Source organism: Lytechinus pictus, unplaced genomic scaffold (genome assembly GCF_037042905.1).
Source record: "Lytechinus pictus isolate F3 Inbred unplaced genomic scaffold, Lp3.0 scaffold_235, whole genome shotgun sequence".
Classification (NCBI taxonomy): domain Eukaryota; kingdom Metazoa; phylum Echinodermata; class Echinoidea; order Temnopleuroida; family Toxopneustidae; genus Lytechinus; species Lytechinus pictus.
In genome coordinates, this window is record NW_026974355.1 from 14,539 (window position 1) to 34,491 (window position 19,953).

General features: G+C 42.3%; 34 non-coding genes across 34 annotated transcripts; all 34 read left to right on the forward strand.

Annotated features, from left to right (window-relative positions):
• Positions 1 to 19: 19 nt before the first annotated feature.
• On the forward strand, positions 20 to 138 carry LOC135159363 (5S ribosomal RNA). The gene has a single exon (XR_010298101.1). It is a non-coding gene; the product is annotated as a 5S ribosomal RNA (ribosomal RNA).
• Positions 139 to 608: 470 nt separating this feature from the next.
• Positions 609 to 727, forward strand: LOC135159365 (5S ribosomal RNA). Its single transcript, XR_010298103.1, has one exon. It is a non-coding gene; the product is annotated as a 5S ribosomal RNA (ribosomal RNA).
• Positions 728 to 1,197: 470 nt separating this feature from the next.
• LOC135159366 (5S ribosomal RNA) lies at positions 1,198 to 1,316 on the forward strand. Its single transcript, XR_010298104.1, has one exon. It is a non-coding gene; the product is annotated as a 5S ribosomal RNA (ribosomal RNA).
• A 470-nt stretch (positions 1,317 to 1,786) lies between these two features.
• Positions 1,787 to 1,905, forward strand: LOC135159367 (5S ribosomal RNA). The gene has a single exon (XR_010298105.1). It is a non-coding gene; the product is annotated as a 5S ribosomal RNA (ribosomal RNA).
• A 470-nt stretch (positions 1,906 to 2,375) lies between these two features.
• On the forward strand, positions 2,376 to 2,494 carry LOC135159368 (5S ribosomal RNA). Its single transcript, XR_010298107.1, has one exon. It is a non-coding gene; the product is annotated as a 5S ribosomal RNA (ribosomal RNA).
• A 470-nt stretch (positions 2,495 to 2,964) lies between these two features.
• LOC135159369 (5S ribosomal RNA) lies at positions 2,965 to 3,083 on the forward strand. Its single transcript, XR_010298108.1, has one exon. It is a non-coding gene; the product is annotated as a 5S ribosomal RNA (ribosomal RNA).
• A 470-nt stretch (positions 3,084 to 3,553) lies between these two features.
• On the forward strand, positions 3,554 to 3,672 carry LOC135159370 (5S ribosomal RNA). The gene has a single exon (XR_010298109.1). It is a non-coding gene; the product is annotated as a 5S ribosomal RNA (ribosomal RNA).
• A 470-nt stretch (positions 3,673 to 4,142) lies between these two features.
• On the forward strand, positions 4,143 to 4,261 carry LOC135159371 (5S ribosomal RNA). Its single transcript, XR_010298110.1, has one exon. It is a non-coding gene; the product is annotated as a 5S ribosomal RNA (ribosomal RNA).
• Positions 4,262 to 4,731: 470 nt separating this feature from the next.
• Positions 4,732 to 4,850, forward strand: LOC135159372 (5S ribosomal RNA). Its single transcript, XR_010298111.1, has one exon. It is a non-coding gene; the product is annotated as a 5S ribosomal RNA (ribosomal RNA).
• A 470-nt stretch (positions 4,851 to 5,320) lies between these two features.
• LOC135159373 (5S ribosomal RNA) lies at positions 5,321 to 5,439 on the forward strand. The gene has a single exon (XR_010298113.1). It is a non-coding gene; the product is annotated as a 5S ribosomal RNA (ribosomal RNA).
• Positions 5,440 to 5,909: 470 nt separating this feature from the next.
• Positions 5,910 to 6,028, forward strand: LOC135159374 (5S ribosomal RNA). Its single transcript, XR_010298114.1, has one exon. It is a non-coding gene; the product is annotated as a 5S ribosomal RNA (ribosomal RNA).
• A 470-nt stretch (positions 6,029 to 6,498) lies between these two features.
• Positions 6,499 to 6,617, forward strand: LOC135159376 (5S ribosomal RNA). Its single transcript, XR_010298116.1, has one exon. It is a non-coding gene; the product is annotated as a 5S ribosomal RNA (ribosomal RNA).
• A 470-nt stretch (positions 6,618 to 7,087) lies between these two features.
• LOC135159377 (5S ribosomal RNA) lies at positions 7,088 to 7,206 on the forward strand. Its single transcript, XR_010298117.1, has one exon. It is a non-coding gene; the product is annotated as a 5S ribosomal RNA (ribosomal RNA).
• A 470-nt stretch (positions 7,207 to 7,676) lies between these two features.
• LOC135159378 (5S ribosomal RNA) lies at positions 7,677 to 7,795 on the forward strand. The gene has a single exon (XR_010298118.1). It is a non-coding gene; the product is annotated as a 5S ribosomal RNA (ribosomal RNA).
• Positions 7,796 to 8,265: 470 nt separating this feature from the next.
• Positions 8,266 to 8,384, forward strand: LOC135159379 (5S ribosomal RNA). The gene has a single exon (XR_010298119.1). It is a non-coding gene; the product is annotated as a 5S ribosomal RNA (ribosomal RNA).
• A 470-nt stretch (positions 8,385 to 8,854) lies between these two features.
• Positions 8,855 to 8,973, forward strand: LOC135159380 (5S ribosomal RNA). The gene has a single exon (XR_010298120.1). It is a non-coding gene; the product is annotated as a 5S ribosomal RNA (ribosomal RNA).
• Positions 8,974 to 9,443: 470 nt separating this feature from the next.
• Positions 9,444 to 9,562, forward strand: LOC135159381 (5S ribosomal RNA). The gene has a single exon (XR_010298121.1). It is a non-coding gene; the product is annotated as a 5S ribosomal RNA (ribosomal RNA).
• Positions 9,563 to 10,032: 470 nt separating this feature from the next.
• LOC135159382 (5S ribosomal RNA) lies at positions 10,033 to 10,151 on the forward strand. Its single transcript, XR_010298122.1, has one exon. It is a non-coding gene; the product is annotated as a 5S ribosomal RNA (ribosomal RNA).
• A 470-nt stretch (positions 10,152 to 10,621) lies between these two features.
• LOC135159383 (5S ribosomal RNA) lies at positions 10,622 to 10,740 on the forward strand. The gene has a single exon (XR_010298123.1). It is a non-coding gene; the product is annotated as a 5S ribosomal RNA (ribosomal RNA).
• Positions 10,741 to 11,210: 470 nt separating this feature from the next.
• On the forward strand, positions 11,211 to 11,329 carry LOC135159384 (5S ribosomal RNA). Its single transcript, XR_010298124.1, has one exon. It is a non-coding gene; the product is annotated as a 5S ribosomal RNA (ribosomal RNA).
• Positions 11,330 to 11,799: 470 nt separating this feature from the next.
• On the forward strand, positions 11,800 to 11,918 carry LOC135159385 (5S ribosomal RNA). The gene has a single exon (XR_010298125.1). It is a non-coding gene; the product is annotated as a 5S ribosomal RNA (ribosomal RNA).
• Positions 11,919 to 12,388: 470 nt separating this feature from the next.
• Positions 12,389 to 12,507, forward strand: LOC135159387 (5S ribosomal RNA). Its single transcript, XR_010298127.1, has one exon. It is a non-coding gene; the product is annotated as a 5S ribosomal RNA (ribosomal RNA).
• A 470-nt stretch (positions 12,508 to 12,977) lies between these two features.
• On the forward strand, positions 12,978 to 13,096 carry LOC135159388 (5S ribosomal RNA). The gene has a single exon (XR_010298128.1). It is a non-coding gene; the product is annotated as a 5S ribosomal RNA (ribosomal RNA).
• A 470-nt stretch (positions 13,097 to 13,566) lies between these two features.
• LOC135159389 (5S ribosomal RNA) lies at positions 13,567 to 13,685 on the forward strand. Its single transcript, XR_010298129.1, has one exon. It is a non-coding gene; the product is annotated as a 5S ribosomal RNA (ribosomal RNA).
• A 470-nt stretch (positions 13,686 to 14,155) lies between these two features.
• LOC135159390 (5S ribosomal RNA) lies at positions 14,156 to 14,274 on the forward strand. The gene has a single exon (XR_010298130.1). It is a non-coding gene; the product is annotated as a 5S ribosomal RNA (ribosomal RNA).
• A 470-nt stretch (positions 14,275 to 14,744) lies between these two features.
• On the forward strand, positions 14,745 to 14,863 carry LOC135159391 (5S ribosomal RNA). The gene has a single exon (XR_010298131.1). It is a non-coding gene; the product is annotated as a 5S ribosomal RNA (ribosomal RNA).
• A 470-nt stretch (positions 14,864 to 15,333) lies between these two features.
• On the forward strand, positions 15,334 to 15,452 carry LOC135159335 (5S ribosomal RNA). The gene has a single exon (XR_010298073.1). It is a non-coding gene; the product is annotated as a 5S ribosomal RNA (ribosomal RNA).
• A 470-nt stretch (positions 15,453 to 15,922) lies between these two features.
• On the forward strand, positions 15,923 to 16,041 carry LOC135159336 (5S ribosomal RNA). Its single transcript, XR_010298074.1, has one exon. It is a non-coding gene; the product is annotated as a 5S ribosomal RNA (ribosomal RNA).
• Positions 16,042 to 16,511: 470 nt separating this feature from the next.
• On the forward strand, positions 16,512 to 16,630 carry LOC135159337 (5S ribosomal RNA). Its single transcript, XR_010298075.1, has one exon. It is a non-coding gene; the product is annotated as a 5S ribosomal RNA (ribosomal RNA).
• A 470-nt stretch (positions 16,631 to 17,100) lies between these two features.
• On the forward strand, positions 17,101 to 17,219 carry LOC135159338 (5S ribosomal RNA). Its single transcript, XR_010298076.1, has one exon. It is a non-coding gene; the product is annotated as a 5S ribosomal RNA (ribosomal RNA).
• Positions 17,220 to 17,689: 470 nt separating this feature from the next.
• On the forward strand, positions 17,690 to 17,808 carry LOC135159339 (5S ribosomal RNA). The gene has a single exon (XR_010298077.1). It is a non-coding gene; the product is annotated as a 5S ribosomal RNA (ribosomal RNA).
• Positions 17,809 to 18,277: 469 nt separating this feature from the next.
• On the forward strand, positions 18,278 to 18,396 carry LOC135159341 (5S ribosomal RNA). The gene has a single exon (XR_010298079.1). It is a non-coding gene; the product is annotated as a 5S ribosomal RNA (ribosomal RNA).
• A 471-nt stretch (positions 18,397 to 18,867) lies between these two features.
• On the forward strand, positions 18,868 to 18,986 carry LOC135159342 (5S ribosomal RNA). Its single transcript, XR_010298080.1, has one exon. It is a non-coding gene; the product is annotated as a 5S ribosomal RNA (ribosomal RNA).
• Positions 18,987 to 19,456: 470 nt separating this feature from the next.
• LOC135159343 (5S ribosomal RNA) lies at positions 19,457 to 19,575 on the forward strand. The gene has a single exon (XR_010298081.1). It is a non-coding gene; the product is annotated as a 5S ribosomal RNA (ribosomal RNA).
• Positions 19,576 to 19,953: the final 378 nt, after the last annotated feature.

The following is a 19,953-nucleotide window of genomic DNA, read 5'->3' on the forward strand; positions in this document are numbered from 1 at the left end:
TGACTTTGATGGAGCAAGAGCCTACGACCATACCATGCTGAATATACCGGTTCTCGTCCGATCACCGAAGTCAAGCAGCATAGGGCTCGGTTAGTACTTGGATGGGAGACCGCCTGGGAATACCGGGTGTTGTAGGCATTTTTTGCTTCATGAAATGCCCCTTTATTCATTTTTTCATTTTAAGTCGTTGGTATTTGTTTTCCTTTATAGTATCACTTTTGTCTCCTTTTTTGTTGTCTTTTTCGTCTCCTTCGTCACCCTTTTTAATAGAGCAGGAATAAACTTTTCGCTTGATGTCCGACATTCAAGGCAATGATGAAAGTCGTTTGTTTGCAAGCACAGGGTCTCCAAGAGACGAGGCGCGCAGTTCAAGGCCTACACCATCATGTGAATTGTTGCGTCACACACAGGTGCGCATCCAAGAAAAAAAACACGACAATATCTCCAAATTATCGTAGGTAGGCATCCGATGGAAACTGAAACAAACCCAATGAAAGATCGGTGGAATGACTGAAGACATCAATCAACCAATATTATTACTGACAGGGATTAAATAGATGATGACGTCATAGTATCCCTTCAAATAGCTTGACTTTGATGGAGCAAGAGCCTACGACCATACCATGCTGAATATACCGGTTCTCGTCCGATCACCGAAGTCAAGCAGCATAGGGCTCGGTTAGTACTTGGATGGGAGACCGCCTGGGAATACCGGGTGTTGTAGGCATTTTTTGCTTCATGAAATGCCCCTTTATTCATTTTTTCATTTTAAGTCGTTGGTATTTGTTTTCCTTTATAGTATCACTTTTGTCTCCTTTTTTGTTGTCTTTTTCGTCTCCTTCGTCACCCTTTTTAATAGAGCAGGAATAAACTTTTCGCTTGATGTCCGACATTCAAGGCAATGATGAAAGTCGTTTGTTTGCAAGCACAGGGTCTCCAAGAGACGAGGCGCGCAGTTCAAGGCCTACACCATCATGTGAATTGTTGCGTCACACACAGGTGCGCATCCAAGAAAAAAAACACGACAATATCTCCAAATTATCGTAGGTAGGCATCCGATGGAAACTGAAACAAACCCAATGAAAGATCGGTGGAATGACTGAAGACATCAATCAACCAATATTATTACTGACAGGGATTAAATAGATGATGACGTCATAGTATCCCTTCAAATAGCTTGACTTTGATGGAGCAAGAGCCTACGACCATACCATGCTGAATATACCGGTTCTCGTCCGATCACCGAAGTCAAGCAGCATAGGGCTCGGTTAGTACTTGGATGGGAGACCGCCTGGGAATACCGGGTGTTGTAGGCATTTTTTGCTTCATGAAATGCCCCTTTATTCATTTTTTCATTTTAAGTCGTTGGTATTTGTTTTCCTTTATAGTATCACTTTTGTCTCCTTTTTTGTTGTCTTTTTCGTCTCCTTCGTCACCCTTTTTAATAGAGCAGGAATAAACTTTTCGCTTGATGTCCGACATTCAAGGCAATGATGAAAGTCGTTTGTTTGCAAGCACAGGGTCTCCAAGAGACGAGGCGCGCAGTTCAAGGCCTACACCATCATGTGAATTGTTGCGTCACACACAGGTGCGCATCCAAGAAAAAAAACACGACAATATCTCCAAATTATCGTAGGTAGGCATCCGATGGAAACTGAAACAAACCCAATGAAAGATCGGTGGAATGACTGAAGACATCAATCAACCAATATTATTACTGACAGGGATTAAATAGATGATGACGTCATAGTATCCCTTCAAATAGCTTGACTTTGATGGAGCAAGAGCCTACGACCATACCATGCTGAATATACCGGTTCTCGTCCGATCACCGAAGTCAAGCAGCATAGGGCTCGGTTAGTACTTGGATGGGAGACCGCCTGGGAATACCGGGTGTTGTAGGCATTTTTTGCTTCATGAAATGCCCCTTTATTCATTTTTTCATTTTAAGTCGTTGGTATTTGTTTTCCTTTATAGTATCACTTTTGTCTCCTTTTTTGTTGTCTTTTTCGTCTCCTTCGTCACCCTTTTTAATAGAGCAGGAATAAACTTTTCGCTTGATGTCCGACATTCAAGGCAATGATGAAAGTCGTTTGTTTGCAAGCACAGGGTCTCCAAGAGACGAGGCGCGCAGTTCAAGGCCTACACCATCATGTGAATTGTTGCGTCACACACAGGTGCGCATCCAAGAAAAAAAACACGACAATATCTCCAAATTATCGTAGGTAGGCATCCGATGGAAACTGAAACAAACCCAATGAAAGATCGGTGGAATGACTGAAGACATCAATCAACCAATATTATTACTGACAGGGATTAAATAGATGATGACGTCATAGTATCCCTTCAAATAGCTTGACTTTGATGGAGCAAGAGCCTACGACCATACCATGCTGAATATACCGGTTCTCGTCCGATCACCGAAGTCAAGCAGCATAGGGCTCGGTTAGTACTTGGATGGGAGACCGCCTGGGAATACCGGGTGTTGTAGGCATTTTTTGCTTCATGAAATGCCCCTTTATTCATTTTTTCATTTTAAGTCGTTGGTATTTGTTTTCCTTTATAGTATCACTTTTGTCTCCTTTTTTGTTGTCTTTTTCGTCTCCTTCGTCACCCTTTTTAATAGAGCAGGAATAAACTTTTCGCTTGATGTCCGACATTCAAGGCAATGATGAAAGTCGTTTGTTTGCAAGCACAGGGTCTCCAAGAGACGAGGCGCGCAGTTCAAGGCCTACACCATCATGTGAATTGTTGCGTCACACACAGGTGCGCATCCAAGAAAAAAAACACGACAATATCTCCAAATTATCGTAGGTAGGCATCCGATGGAAACTGAAACAAACCCAATGAAAGATCGGTGGAATGACTGAAGACATCAATCAACCAATATTATTACTGACAGGGATTAAATAGATGATGACGTCATAGTATCCCTTCAAATAGCTTGACTTTGATGGAGCAAGAGCCTACGACCATACCATGCTGAATATACCGGTTCTCGTCCGATCACCGAAGTCAAGCAGCATAGGGCTCGGTTAGTACTTGGATGGGAGACCGCCTGGGAATACCGGGTGTTGTAGGCATTTTTTGCTTCATGAAATGCCCCTTTATTCATTTTTTCATTTTAAGTCGTTGGTATTTGTTTTCCTTTATAGTATCACTTTTGTCTCCTTTTTTGTTGTCTTTTTCGTCTCCTTCGTCACCCTTTTTAATAGAGCAGGAATAAACTTTTCGCTTGATGTCCGACATTCAAGGCAATGATGAAAGTCGTTTGTTTGCAAGCACAGGGTCTCCAAGAGACGAGGCGCGCAGTTCAAGGCCTACACCATCATGTGAATTGTTGCGTCACACACAGGTGCGCATCCAAGAAAAAAAACACGACAATATCTCCAAATTATCGTAGGTAGGCATCCGATGGAAACTGAAACAAACCCAATGAAAGATCGGTGGAATGACTGAAGACATCAATCAACCAATATTATTACTGACAGGGATTAAATAGATGATGACGTCATAGTATCCCTTCAAATAGCTTGACTTTGATGGAGCAAGAGCCTACGACCATACCATGCTGAATATACCGGTTCTCGTCCGATCACCGAAGTCAAGCAGCATAGGGCTCGGTTAGTACTTGGATGGGAGACCGCCTGGGAATACCGGGTGTTGTAGGCATTTTTTGCTTCATGAAATGCCCCTTTATTCATTTTTTCATTTTAAGTCGTTGGTATTTGTTTTCCTTTATAGTATCACTTTTGTCTCCTTTTTTGTTATCTTTTTCGTCTCCTTCGTCACCCTTTTTAATAGAGCAGGAATAAACTTTTCGCTTGATGTCCGACATTCAAGGCAATGATGAAAGTCGTTTGTTTGCAAGCACAGGGTCTCCAAGAGACGAGGCGCGCAGTTCAAGGCCTACACCATCATGTGAATTGTTGCGTCACACACAGGTGCGCATCCAAGAAAAAAAACACGACAATATCTCCAAATTATCGTAGGTAGGCATCCGATGGAAACTGAAACAAACCCAATGAAAGATCGGTGGAATGACTGAAGACATCAATCAACCAATATTATTACTGACAGGGATTAAATAGATGATGACGTCATAGTATCCCTTCAAATAGCTTGACTTTGATGGAGCAAGAGCCTACGACCATACCATGCTGAATATACCGGTTCTCGTCCGATCACCGAAGTCAAGCAGCATAGGGCTCGGTTAGTACTTGGATGGGAGACCGCCTGGGAATACCGGGTGTTGTAGGCATTTTTTGCTTCATGAAATGCCCCTTTATTCATTTTTTCATTTTAAGTCGTTGGTATTTGTTTTCCTTTATAGTATCACTTTTGTCTCCTTTTTTGTTGTCTTTTTCGTCTCCTTCGTCACCCTTTTTAATAGAGCAGGAATAAACTTTTCGCTTGATGTCCGACATTCAAGGCAATGATGAAAGTCGTTTGTTTGCAAGCACAGGGTCTCCAAGAGACGAGGCGCGCAGTTCAAGGCCTACACCATCATGTGAATTGTTGCGTCACACACAGGTGCGCATCCAAGAAAAAAAACACGACAATATCTCCAAATTATCGTAGGTAGGCATCCGATGGAAACTGAAACAAACCCAATGAAAGATCGGTGGAATGACTGAAGACATCAATCAACCAATATTATTACTGACAGGGATTAAATAGATGATGACGTCATAGTATCCCTTCAAATAGCTTGACTTTGATGGAGCAAGAGCCTACGACCATACCATGCTGAATATACCGGTTCTCGTCCGATCACCGAAGTCAAGCAGCATAGGGCTCGGTTAGTACTTGGATGGGAGACCGCCTGGGAATACCGGGTGTTGTAGGCATTTTTTGCTTCATGAAATGCCCCTTTATTCATTTTTTCATTTTAAGTCGTTGGTATTTGTTTTCCTTTATAGTATCACTTTTGTCTCCTTTTTTGTTGTCTTTTTCGTCTCCTTCGTCACCCTTTTTAATAGAGCAGGAATAAACTTTTCGCTTGATGTCCGACATTCAAGGCAATGATGAAAGTCGTTTGTTTGCAAGCACAGGGTCTCCAAGAGACGAGGCGCGCAGTTCAAGGCCTACACCATCATGTGAATTGTTGCGTCACACACAGGTGCGCATCCAAGAAAAAAAACACGACAATATCTCCAAATTATCGTAGGTAGGCATCCGATGGAAACTGAAACAAACCCAATGAAAGATCGGTGGAATGACTGAAGACATCAATCAACCAATATTATTACTGACAGGGATTAAATAGATGATGACGTCATAGTATCCCTTCAAATAGCTTGACTTTGATGGAGCAAGAGCCTACGACCATACCATGCTGAATATACCGGTTCTCGTCCGATCACCGAAGTCAAGCAGCATAGGGCTCGGTTAGTACTTGGATGGGAGACCGCCTGGGAATACCGGGTGTTGTAGGCATTTTTTGCTTCATGAAATGCCCCTTTATTCATTTTTTCATTTTAAGTCGTTGGTATTTGTTTTCCTTTATAGTATCACTTTTGTCTCCTTTTTTGTTGTCTTTTTCGTCTCCTTCGTCACCCTTTTTAATAGAGCAGGAATAAACTTTTCGCTTGATGTCCGACATTCAAGGCAATGATGAAAGTCGTTTGTTTGCAAGCACAGGGTCTCCAAGAGACGAGGCGCGCAGTTCAAGGCCTACACCATCATGTGAATTGTTGCGTCACACACAGGTGCGCATCCAAGAAAAAAAACACGACAATATCTCCAAATTATCGTAGGTAGGCATCCGATGGAAACTGAAACAAACCCAATGAAAGATCGGTGGAATGACTGAAGACATCAATCAACCAATATTATTACTGACAGGGATTAAATAGATGATGACGTCATAGTATCCCTTCAAATAGCTTGACTTTGATGGAGCAAGAGCCTACGACCATACCATGCTGAATATACCGGTTCTCGTCCGATCACCGAAGTCAAGCAGCATAGGGCTCGGTTAGTACTTGGATGGGAGACCGCCTGGGAATACCGGGTGTTGTAGGCATTTTTTGCTTCATGAAATGCCCCTTTATTCATTTTTTCATTTTAAGTCGTTGGTATTTGTTTTCCTTTATAGTATCACTTTTGTCTCCTTTTTTGTTGTCTTTTTCGTCTCCTTCGTCACCCTTTTTAATAGAGCAGGAATAAACTTTTCGCTTGATGTCCGACATTCAAGGCAATGATGAAAGTCGTTTGTTTGCAAGCACAGGGTCTCCAAGAGACGAGGCGCGCAGTTCAAGGCCTACACCATCATGTGAATTGTTGCGTCACACACAGGTGCGCATCCAAGAAAAAAAACACGACAATATCTCCAAATTATCGTAGGTAGGCATCCGATGGAAACTGAAACAAACCCAATGAAAGATCGGTGGAATGACTGAAGACATCAATCAACCAATATTATTACTGACAGGGATTAAATAGATGATGACGTCATAGTATCCCTTCAAATAGCTTGACTTTGATGGAGCAAGAGCCTACGACCATACCATGCTGAATATACCGGTTCTCGTCCGATCACCGAAGTCAAGCAGCATAGGGCTCGGTTAGTACTTGGATGGGAGACCGCCTGGGAATACCGGGTGTTGTAGGCATTTTTTGCTTCATGAAATGCCCCTTTATTCATTTTTTCATTTTAAGTCGTTGGTATTTGTTTTCCTTTATAGTATCACTTTTGTCTCCTTTTTTGTTGTCTTTTTCGTCTCCTTCGTCACCCTTTTTAATAGAGCAGGAATAAACTTTTCGCTTGATGTCCGACATTCAAGGCAATGATGAAAGTCGTTTGTTTGCAAGCACAGGGTCTCCAAGAGACGAGGCGCGCAGTTCAAGGCCTACACCATCATGTGAATTGTTGCGTCACACACAGGTGCGCATCCAAGAAAAAAAACACGACAATATCTCCAAATTATCGTAGGTAGGCATCCGATGGAAACTGAAACAAACCCAATGAAAGATCGGTGGAATGACTGAAGACATCAATCAACCAATATTATTACTGACAGGGATTAAATAGATGATGACGTCATAGTATCCCTTCAAATAGCTTGACTTTGATGGAGCAAGAGCCTACGACCATACCATGCTGAATATACCGGTTCTCGTCCGATCACCGAAGTCAAGCAGCATAGGGCTCGGTTAGTACTTGGATGGGAGACCGCCTGGGAATACCGGGTGTTGTAGGCATTTTTTGCTTCATGAAATGCCCCTTTATTCATTTTTTCATTTTAAGTCGTTGGTATTTGTTTTCCTTTATAGTATCACTTTTGTCTCCTTTTTTGTTGTCTTTTTCGTCTCCTTCGTCACCCTTTTTAATAGAGCAGGAATAAACTTTTCGCTTGATGTCCGACATTCAAGGCAATGATGAAAGTCGTTTGTTTGCAAGCACAGGGTCTCCAAGAGACGAGGCGCGCAGTTCAAGGCCTACACCATCATGTGAATTGTTGCGTCACACACAGGTGCGCATCCAAGAAAAAAAACACGACAATATCTCCAAATTATCGTAGGTAGGCATCCGATGGAAACTGAAACAAACCCAATGAAAGATCGGTGGAATGACTGAAGACATCAATCAACCAATATTATTACTGACAGGGATTAAATAGATGATGACGTCATAGTATCCCTTCAAATAGCTTGACTTTGATGGAGCAAGAGCCTACGACCATACCATGCTGAATATACCGGTTCTCGTCCGATCACCGAAGTCAAGCAGCATAGGGCTCGGTTAGTACTTGGATGGGAGACCGCCTGGGAATACCGGGTGTTGTAGGCATTTTTTGCTTCATGAAATGCCCCTTTATTCATTTTTTCATTTTAAGTCGTTGGTATTTGTTTTCCTTTATAGTATCACTTTTGTCTCCTTTTTTGTTGTCTTTTTCGTCTCCTTCGTCACCCTTTTTAATAGAGCAGGAATAAACTTTTCGCTTGATGTCCGACATTCAAGGCAATGATGAAAGTCGTTTGTTTGCAAGCACAGGGTCTCCAAGAGACGAGGCGCGCAGTTCAAGGCCTACACCATCATGTGAATTGTTGCGTCACACACAGGTGCGCATCCAAGAAAAAAAACACGACAATATCTCCAAATTATCGTAGGTAGGCATCCGATGGAAACTGAAACAAACCCAATGAAAGATCGGTGGAATGACTGAAGACATCAATCAACCAATATTATTACTGACAGGGATTAAATAGATGATGACGTCATAGTATCCCTTCAAATAGCTTGACTTTGATGGAGCAAGAGCCTACGACCATACCATGCTGAATATACCGGTTCTCGTCCGATCACCGAAGTCAAGCAGCATAGGGCTCGGTTAGTACTTGGATGGGAGACCGCCTGGGAATACCGGGTGTTGTAGGCATTTTTTGCTTCATGAAATGCCCCTTTATTCATTTTTTCATTTTAAGTCGTTGGTATTTGTTTTCCTTTATAGTATCACTTTTGTCTCCTTTTTTGTTGTCTTTTTCGTCTCCTTCGTCACCCTTTTTAATAGAGCAGGAATAAACTTTTCGCTTGATGTCCGACATTCAAGGCAATGATGAAAGTCGTTTGTTTGCAAGCACAGGGTCTCCAAGAGACGAGGCGCGCAGTTCAAGGCCTACACCATCATGTGAATTGTTGCGTCACACACAGGTGCGCATCCAAGAAAAAAAACACGACAATATCTCCAAATTATCGTAGGTAGGCATCCGATGGAAACTGAAACAAACCCAATGAAAGATCGGTGGAATGACTGAAGACATCAATCAACCAATATTATTACTGACAGGGATTAAATAGATGATGACGTCATAGTATCCCTTCAAATAGCTTGACTTTGATGGAGCAAGAGCCTACGACCATACCATGCTGAATATACCGGTTCTCGTCCGATCACCGAAGTCAAGCAGCATAGGGCTCGGTTAGTACTTGGATGGGAGACCGCCTGGGAATACCGGGTGTTGTAGGCATTTTTTGCTTCATGAAATGCCCCTTTATTCATTTTTTCATTTTAAGTCGTTGGTATTTGTTTTCCTTTATAGTATCACTTTTGTCTCCTTTTTTGTTGTCTTTTTCGTCTCCTTCGTCACCCTTTTTAATAGAGCAGGAATAAACTTTTCGCTTGATGTCCGACATTCAAGGCAATGATGAAAGTCGTTTGTTTGCAAGCACAGGGTCTCCAAGAGACGAGGCGCGCAGTTCAAGGCCTACACCATCATGTGAATTGTTGCGTCACACACAGGTGCGCATCCAAGAAAAAAAACACGACAATATCTCCAAATTATCGTAGGTAGGCATCCGATGGAAACTGAAACAAACCCAATGAAAGATCGGTGGAATGACTGAAGACATCAATCAACCAATATTATTACTGACAGGGATTAAATAGATGATGACGTCATAGTATCCCTTCAAATAGCTTGACTTTGATGGAGCAAGAGCCTACGACCATACCATGCTGAATATACCGGTTCTCGTCCGATCACCGAAGTCAAGCAGCATAGGGCTCGGTTAGTACTTGGATGGGAGACCGCCTGGGAATACCGGGTGTTGTAGGCATTTTTTGCTTCATGAAATGCCCCTTTATTCATTTTTTCATTTTAAGTCGTTGGTATTTGTTTTCCTTTATAGTATCACTTTTGTCTCCTTTTTTGTTGTCTTTTTCGTCTCCTTCGTCACCCTTTTTAATAGAGCAGGAATAAACTTTTCGCTTGATGTCCGACATTCAAGGCAATGATGAAAGTCGTTTGTTTGCAAGCACAGGGTCTCCAAGAGACGAGGCGCGCAGTTCAAGGCCTACACCATCATGTGAATTGTTGCGTCACACACAGGTGCGCATCCAAGAAAAAAAACACGACAATATCTCCAAATTATCGTAGGTAGGCATCCGATGGAAACTGAAACAAACCCAATGAAAGATCGGTGGAATGACTGAAGACATCAATCAACCAATATTATTACTGACAGGGATTAAATAGATGATGACGTCATAGTATCCCTTCAAATAGCTTGACTTTGATGGAGCAAGAGCCTACGACCATACCATGCTGAATATACCGGTTCTCGTCCGATCACCGAAGTCAAGCAGCATAGGGCTCGGTTAGTACTTGGATGGGAGACCGCCTGGGAATACCGGGTGTTGTAGGCATTTTTTGCTTCATGAAATGCCCCTTTATTCATTTTTTCATTTTAAGTCGTTGGTATTTGTTTTCCTTTATAGTATCACTTTTGTCTCCTTTTTTGTTGTCTTTTTCGTCTCCTTCGTCACCCTTTTTAATAGAGCAGGAATAAACTTTTCGCTTGATGTCCGACATTCAAGGCAATGATGAAAGTCGTTTGTTTGCAAGCACAGGGTCTCCAAGAGACGAGGCGCGCAGTTCAAGGCCTACACCATCATGTGAATTGTTGCGTCACACACAGGTGCGCATCCAAGAAAAAAAACACGACAATATCTCCAAATTATCGTAGGTAGGCATCCGATGGAAACTGAAACAAACCCAATGAAAGATCGGTGGAATGACTGAAGACATCAATCAACCAATATTATTACTGACAGGGATTAAATAGATGATGACGTCATAGTATCCCTTCAAATAGCTTGACTTTGATGGAGCAAGAGCCTACGACCATACCATGCTGAATATACCGGTTCTCGTCCGATCACCGAAGTCAAGCAGCATAGGGCTCGGTTAGTACTTGGATGGGAGACCGCCTGGGAATACCGGGTGTTGTAGGCATTTTTTGCTTCATGAAATGCCCCTTTATTCATTTTTTCATTTTAAGTCGTTGGTATTTGTTTTCCTTTATAGTATCACTTTTGTCTCCTTTTTTGTTGTCTTTTTCGTCTCCTTCGTCACCCTTTTTAATAGAGCAGGAATAAACTTTTCGCTTGATGTCCGACATTCAAGGCAATGATGAAAGTCGTTTGTTTGCAAGCACAGGGTCTCCAAGAGACGAGGCGCGCAGTTCAAGGCCTACACCATCATGTGAATTGTTGCGTCACACACAGGTGCGCATCCAAGAAAAAAAACACGACAATATCTCCAAATTATCGTAGGTAGGCATCCGATGGAAACTGAAACAAACCCAATGAAAGATCGGTGGAATGACTGAAGACATCAATCAACCAATATTATTACTGACAGGGATTAAATAGATGATGACGTCATAGTATCCCTTCAAATAGCTTGACTTTGATGGAGCAAGAGCCTACGACCATACCATGCTGAATATACCGGTTCTCGTCCGATCACCGAAGTCAAGCAGCATAGGGCTCGGTTAGTACTTGGATGGGAGACCGCCTGGGAATACCGGGTGTTGTAGGCATTTTTTGCTTCATGAAATGCCCCTTTATTCATTTTTTCATTTTAAGTCGTTGGTATTTGTTTTCCTTTATAGTATCACTTTTGTCTCCTTTTTTGTTGTCTTTTTCGTCTCCTTCGTCACCCTTTTTAATAGAGCAGGAATAAACTTTTCGCTTGATGTCCGACATTCAAGGCAATGATGAAAGTCGTTTGTTTGCAAGCACAGGGTCTCCAAGAGACGAGGCGCGCAGTTCAAGGCCTACACCATCATGTGAATTGTTGCGTCACACACAGGTGCGCATCCAAGAAAAAAAACACGACAATATCTCCAAATTATCGTAGGTAGGCATCCGATGGAAACTGAAACAAACCCAATGAAAGATCGGTGGAATGACTGAAGACATCAATCAACCAATATTATTACTGACAGGGATTAAATAGATGATGACGTCATAGTATCCCTTCAAATAGCTTGACTTTGATGGAGCAAGAGCCTACGACCATACCATGCTGAATATACCGGTTCTCGTCCGATCACCGAAGTCAAGCAGCATAGGGCTCGGTTAGTACTTGGATGGGAGACCGCCTGGGAATACCGGGTGTTGTAGGCATTTTTTGCTTCATGAAATGCCCCTTTATTCATTTTTTCATTTTAAGTCGTTGGTATTTGTTTTCCTTTATAGTATCACTTTTGTCTCCTTTTTTGTTGTCTTTTTCGTCTCCTTCGTCACCCTTTTTAATAGAGCAGGAATAAACTTTTCGCTTGATGTCCGACATTCAAGGCAATGATGAAAGTCGTTTGTTTGCAAGCACAGGGTCTCCAAGAGACGAGGCGCGCAGTTCAAGGCCTACACCATCATGTGAATTGTTGCGTCACACACAGGTGCGCATCCAAGAAAAAAAACACGACAATATCTCCAAATTATCGTAGGTAGGCATCCGATGGAAACTGAAACAAACCCAATGAAAGATCGGTGGAATGACTGAAGACATCAATCAACCAATATTATTACTGACAGGGATTAAATAGATGATGACGTCATAGTATCCCTTCAAATAGCTTGACTTTGATGGAGCAAGAGCCTACGACCATACCATGCTGAATATACCGGTTCTCGTCCGATCACCGAAGTCAAGCAGCATAGGGCTCGGTTAGTACTTGGATGGGAGACCGCCTGGGAATACCGGGTGTTGTAGGCATTTTTTGCTTCATGAAATGCCCCTTTATTCATTTTTTCATTTTAAGTCGTTGGTATTTGTTTTCCTTTATAGTATCACTTTTGTCTCCTTTTTTGTTGTCTTTTTCGTCTCCTTCGTCACCCTTTTTAATAGAGCAGGAATAAACTTTTCGCTTGATGTCCGACATTCAAGGCAATGATGAAAGTCGTTTGTTTGCAAGCACAGGGTCTCCAAGAGACGAGGCGCGCAGTTCAAGGCCTACACCATCATGTGAATTGTTGCGTCACACACAGGTGCGCATCCAAGAAAAAAAACACGACAATATCTCCAAATTATCGTAGGTAGGCATCCGATGGAAACTGAAACAAACCCAATGAAAGATCGGTGGAATGACTGAAGACATCAATCAACCAATATTATTACTGACAGGGATTAAATAGATGATGACGTCATAGTATCCCTTCAAATAGCTTGACTTTGATGGAGCAAGAGCCTACGACCATACCATGCTGAATATACCGGTTCTCGTCCGATCACCGAAGTCAAGCAGCATAGGGCTCGGTTAGTACTTGGATGGGAGACCGCCTGGGAATACCGGGTGTTGTAGGCATTTTTTGCTTCATGAAATGCCCCTTTATTCATTTTTTCATTTTAAGTCGTTGGTATTTGTTTTCCTTTATAGTATCACTTTTGTCTCCTTTTTTGTTGTCTTTTTCGTCTCCTTCGTCACCCTTTTTAATAGAGCAGGAATAAACTTTTCGCTTGATGTCCGACATTCAAGGCAATGATGAAAGTCGTTTGTTTGCAAGCACAGGGTCTCCAAGAGACGAGGCGCGCAGTTCAAGGCCTACACCATCATGTGAATTGTTGCGTCACACACAGGTGCGCATCCAAGAAAAAAAACACGACAATATCTCCAAATTATCGTAGGTAGGCATCCGATGGAAACTGAAACAAACCCAATGAAAGATCGGTGGAATGACTGAAGACATCAATCAACCAATATTATTACTGACAGGGATTAAATAGATGATGACGTCATAGTATCCCTTCAAATAGCTTGACTTTGATGGAGCAAGAGCCTACGACCATACCATGCTGAATATACCGGTTCTCGTCCGATCACCGAAGTCAAGCAGCATAGGGCTCGGTTAGTACTTGGATGGGAGACCGCCTGGGAATACCGGGTGTTGTAGGCATTTTTTGCTTCATGAAATGCCCCTTTATTCATTTTTTCATTTTAAGTCGTTGGTATTTGTTTTCCTTTATAGTATCACTTTTGTCTCCTTTTTTGTTGTCTTTTTCGTCTCCTTCGTCACCCTTTTTAATAGAGCAGGAATAAACTTTTCGCTTGATGTCCGACATTCAAGGCAATGATGAAAGTCGTTTGTTTGCAAGCACAGGGTCTCCAAGAGACGAGGCGCGCAGTTCAAGGCCTACACCATCATGTGAATTGTTGCGTCACACACAGGTGCGCATCCAAGAAAAAAAACACGACAATATCTCCAAATTATCGTAGGTAGGCATCCGATGGAAACTGAAACAAACCCAATGAAAGATCGGTGGAATGACTGAAGACATCAATCAACCAATATTATTACTGACAGGGATTAAATAGATGATGACGTCATAGTATCCCTTCAAATAGCTTGACTTTGATGGAGCAAGAGCCTACGACCATACCATGCTGAATATACCGGTTCTCGTCCGATCACCGAAGTCAAGCAGCATAGGGCTCGGTTAGTACTTGGATGGGAGACCGCCTGGGAATACCGGGTGTTGTAGGCATTTTTTGCTTCATGAAATGCCCCTTTATTCATTTTTTCATTTTAAGTCGTTGGTATTTGTTTTCCTTTATAGTATCACTTTTGTCTCCTTTTTTGTTGTCTTTTTCGTCTCCTTCGTCACCCTTTTTAATAGAGCAGGAATAAACTTTTCGCTTGATGTCCGACATTCAAGGCAATGATGAAAGTCGTTTGTTTGCAAGCACAGGGTCTCCAAGAGACGAGGCGCGCAGTTCAAGGCCTACACCATCATGTGAATTGTTGCGTCACACACAGGTGCGCATCCAAGAAAAAAAACACGACAATATCTCCAAATTATCGTAGGTAGGCATCCGATGGAAACTGAAACAAACCCAATGAAAGATCGGTGGAATGACTGAAGACATCAATCAACCAATATTATTACTGACAGGGATTAAATAGATGATGACGTCATAGTATCCCTTCAAATAGCTTGACTTTGATGGAGCAAGAGCCTACGACCATACCATGCTGAATATACCGGTTCTCGTCCGATCACCGAAGTCAAGCAGCATAGGGCTCGGTTAGTACTTGGATGGGAGACCGCCTGGGAATACCGGGTGTTGTAGGCATTTTTTGCTTCATGAAATGCCCCTTTATTCATTTTTTCATTTTAAGTCGTTGGTATTTGTTTTCCTTTATAGTATCACTTTTGTCTCCTTTTTTGTTGTCTTTTTCGTCTCCTTCGTCACCCTTTTTAATAGAGCAGGAATAAACTTTTCGCTTGATGTCCGACATTCAAGGCAATGATGAAAGTCGTTTGTTTGCAAGCACAGGGTCTCCAAGAGACGAGGCGCGCAGTTCAAGGCCTACACCATCATGTGAATTGTTGCGTCACACACAGGTGCGCATCCAAGAAAAAAAACACGACAATATCTCCAAATTATCGTAGGTAGGCATCCGATGGAAACTGAAACAAACCCAATGAAAGATCGGTGGAATGACTGAAGACATCAATCAACCAATATTATTACTGACAGGGATTAAATAGATGATGACGTCATAGTATCCCTTCAAATAGCTTGACTTTGATGGAGCAAGAGCCTACGACCATACCATGCTGAATATACCGGTTCTCGTCCGATCACCGAAGTCAAGCAGCATAGGGCTCGGTTAGTACTTGGATGGGAGACCGCCTGGGAATACCGGGTGTTGTAGGCATTTTTTGCTTCATGAAATGCCCCTTTATTCATTTTTTCATTTTAAGTCGTTGGTATTTGTTTTCCTTTATAGTATCACTTTTGTCTCCTTTTTTGTTGTCTTTTTCGTCTCCTTCGTCACCCTTTTTAATAGAGCAGGAATAAACTTTTCGCTTGATGTCCGACATTCAAGGCAATGATGAAAGTCGTTTGTTTGCAAGCACAGGGTCTCCAAGAGACGAGGCGCGCAGTTCAAGGCCTACACCATCATGTGAATTGTTGCGTCACACACAGGTGCGCATCCAAGAAAAAAAACACGACAATATCTCCAAATTATCGTAGGTAGGCATCCGATGGAAACTGAAACAAACCCAATGAAAGATCGGTGGAATGACTGAAGACATCAATCAACCAATATTATTACTGACAGGGATTAAATAGATGATGACGTCATAGTATCCCTTCAAATAGCTTGACTTTGATGGAGCAAGAGCCTACGACCATACCATGCTGAATATACCGGTTCTCGTCCGATCACCGAAGTCAAGCAGCATAGGGCTCGGTTAGTACTTGGATGGGAGACCGCCTGGGAATACCGGGTGTTGTAGGCATTTTTTGCTTCATGAAATGCCCCTTTATTCATTTTTTCATTTTAAGTCGTTGGTATTTGTTTTCCTTTATAGTATCACTTTTGTCTCCTTTTTTGTTGTCTTTTTCGTCTCCTTCGTCACCCTTTTTAATAGAGCAGGAATAAACTTTTCGCTTGATGTCCGACATTCAAGGCAATGATGAAAGTCGTTTGTTTGCAAGCACAGGGTCTCCAAGAGACGAGGCGCGCAGTTCAAGGCCTACACCATCATGTGAATTGTTGCGTCACACACAGGTGCGCATCCAAGAAAAAAAACACGACAATATCTCCAAATTATCGTAGGTAGGCATCCGATGGAAACTGAAACAAACCCAATGAAAGATCGGTGGAATGACTGAAGACATCAATCAACCAATATTATTACTGACAGGGATTAAATAGATGATGACGTCATAGTATCCCTTCAAATAGCTTGACTTTGATGGAGCAAGAGCCTACGACCATACCATGCTGAATATACCGGTTCTCGTCCGATCACCGAAGTCAAGCAGCATAGGGCTCGGTTAGTACTTGGATGGGAGACCGCCTGGGAATACCGGGTGTTGTAGGCATTTTTTGCTTCATGAAATGCCCCTTTATTCATTTTTTCATTTTAAGTCGTTGGTATTTGTTTTCCTTTATAGTATCACTTTTGTCTCCTTTTTTGTTGTCTTTTTCGTCTCCTTCGTCACCCTTTTTAATAGAGCAGGAATAAACTTTTCGCTTGATGTCCGACATTCAAGGCAATGATGAAAGTCGTTTGTTTGCAAGCACAGGGTCTCCAAGAGACGAGGCGCGCAGTTCAAGGCCTACACCATCATGTGAATTGTTGCGTCACACACAGGTGCGCATCCAAGAAAAAAAACACGACAATATCTCCAAATTATCGTAGGTAGGCATCCGATGGAAACTGAAACAAACCCAATGAAAGATCGGTGGAATGACTGAAGACATCAATCAACCAATATTATTACTGACAGGGATTAAATAGATGATGACGTCATAGTATCCCTTCAAATAGCTTGACTTTGATGGAGCAAGAGCCTACGACCATACCATGCTGAATATACCGGTTCTCGTCCGATCACCGAAGTCAAGCAGCATAGGGCTCGGTTAGTACTTGGATGGGAGACCGCCTGGGAATACCGGGTGTTGTAGGCATTTTTTGCTTCATGAAATGCCCCTTTATTCATTTTTTCATTTTAAGTCGTTGGTATTTGTTTTCCTTTATAGTATCACTTTTGTCTCCTTTTTTGTTGTCTTTTTCGTCTCCTTCGTCACCCTTTTTAATAGAGCAGGAATAAACTTTTCGCTTGATGTCCGACATTCAAGGCAATGATGAAAGTCGTTTGTTTGCAAGCACAGGGTCTCCAAGAGACGAGGCGCGCAGTTCAAGGCCTACACCATCATGTGAATTGTTGCGTCACACACAGGTGCGCATCCAAGAAAAAAAACACGACAATATCTCCAAATTATCGTAGGTAGGCATCCGATGGAAACTGAAACAAACCCAATGAAAGATCGGTGGAATGACTGAAGACATCAATCAACCAATATTATTACTGACAGGGATTAAATAGATGATGACGTCATAGTATCCCTTCAAATAGCTTGACTTTGATGGAGCAAGAGCCTACGACCATACCATGCTGAATATACCGGTTCTCGTCCGATCACCGAAGTCAAGCAGCATAGGGCTCGGTTAGTACTTGGATGGGAGACCGCCTGGGAATACCGGGTGTTGTAGGCATTTTTTGCTTCATGAAATGCCCCTTTATTCATTTTTTCATTTTAAGTCGTTGGTATTTGTTTTCCTTTATAGTATCACTTTTGTCTCCTTTTTTGTTGTCTTTTTCGTCTCCTTCGTCACCCTTTTTAATAGAGCAGGAATAAACTTTTCGCTTGATGTCCGACATTCAAGGCAATGATGAAAGTCGTTTGTTTGCAAGCACAGGGTCTCCAAGAGACGAGGCGCGCAGTTCAAGGCCTACACCATCATGTGAATTGTTGCGTCACACACAGGTGCGCATCCAAGAAAAAAAACACGACAATATCTCCAAATTATCGTAGGTAGGCATCCGATGGAAACTGAAACAAACCCAATGAAAGATCGGTGGAATGACTGAAGACATCAATCAACCAATATTATTACTGACAGGATTAAATAGATGATGACGTCATAGTATCCCTTCAAATAGCTTGACTTTGATGGAGCAAGAGCCTACGACCATACCATGCTGAATATACCGGTTCTCGTCCGATCACCGAAGTCAAGCAGCATAGGGCTCGGTTAGTACTTGGATGGGAGACCGCCTGGGAATACCGGGTGTTGTAGGCATTTTTTGCTTCATGAAATGCCCCTTTATTCATTTTTTCATTTTAAGTCGTTGGTATTTGTTTTCCTTTATAGTATCACTTTTGTCTCCTTTTTTGTTGTCTTTTTCGTCTCCTTCGTCACCCTTTTTAATAGAGCAGGAATAAACTTTTCGCTTGATGTCCGACATTCAAGGCAATGATGAAAGTCGTTTGTTTGCAAGCACAGGGTCTCCAAGAGACGAGGCGCGCAGTTCAAGGCCTACACCATCATGTGAATTGTTGCGTCACACACAGGTGCGCATCCAAGAAAAAAAACACGACAATATCTCCAAATTATCGTAGGTAGGCATCCGATGGGAAACTGAAACAAACCCAATGAAAGATCGGTGGAATGACTGAAGACATCAATCAACCAATATTATTACTGACAGGGATTAAATAGATGATGACGTCATAGTATCCCTTCAAATAGCTTGACTTTGATGGAGCAAGAGCCTACGACCATACCATGCTGAATATACCGGTTCTCGTCCGATCACCGAAGTCAAGCAGCATAGGGCTCGGTTAGTACTTGGATGGGAGACCGCCTGGGAATACCGGGTGTTGTAGGCATTTTTTGCTTCATGAAATGCCCTTTATTCATTTTTTCATTTTAAGTCGTTGGTATTTGTTTTCCTTTATAGTATCACTTTTGTCTCCTTTTTTGTTGTCTTTTTCGTCTCCTTCGTCACCCTTTTTAATAGAGCAGGAATAAACTTTTCGCTTGATGTCCGACATTCAAGGCAATGATGAAAGTCGTTTGTTTGCAAGCACAGGGTCTCCAAGAGACGAGGCGCGCAGTTCAAGGCCTACACCATCATGTGAATTGTTGCGTCACACACAGGTGCGCATCCAAGAAAAAAAACACGACAATATCTCCAAATTATCGTAGGTAGGCATCCGATGGAAACTGAAACAAACCCAATGAAAGATCGGTGGAATGACTGAAGACATCAATCAACCAATATTATTACTGACAGGGATTAAATAGATGATGACGTCATAGTATCCCTTCAAATAGCTTGACTTTGATGGGAGCAAGAGCCTACGACCATACCATGCTGAATATACCGGTTCTCGTCCGATCACCGAAGTCAAGCAGCATAGGGCTCGGTTAGTACTTGGATGGGAGACCGCCTGGGAATACCGGGTGTTGTAGGCATTTTTTGCTTCATGAAATGCCCCTTTATTCATTTTTTCATTTTAAGTCGTTGGTATTTGTTTTCCTTTATAGTATCACTTTTGTCTCCTTTTTTGTTGTCTTTTTCGTCTCCTTCGTCACCCTTTTTAATAGAGCAGGAATAAACTTTTCGCTTGATGTCCGACATTCAAGGCAATGATGAAAGTCGTTTGTTTGCAAGCACAGGGTCTCCAAGAGACGAGGCGCGCAGTTCAAGGCCTACACCATCATGTGAATTGTTGCGTCACACACAGGTGCGCATCCAAGAAAAAAAAACACGACAATATCTCCAAATTATCGTAGGTAGGCATCCGATGGAAACTGAAACAAACCCAATGAAAGATCGGTGGAATGACTGAA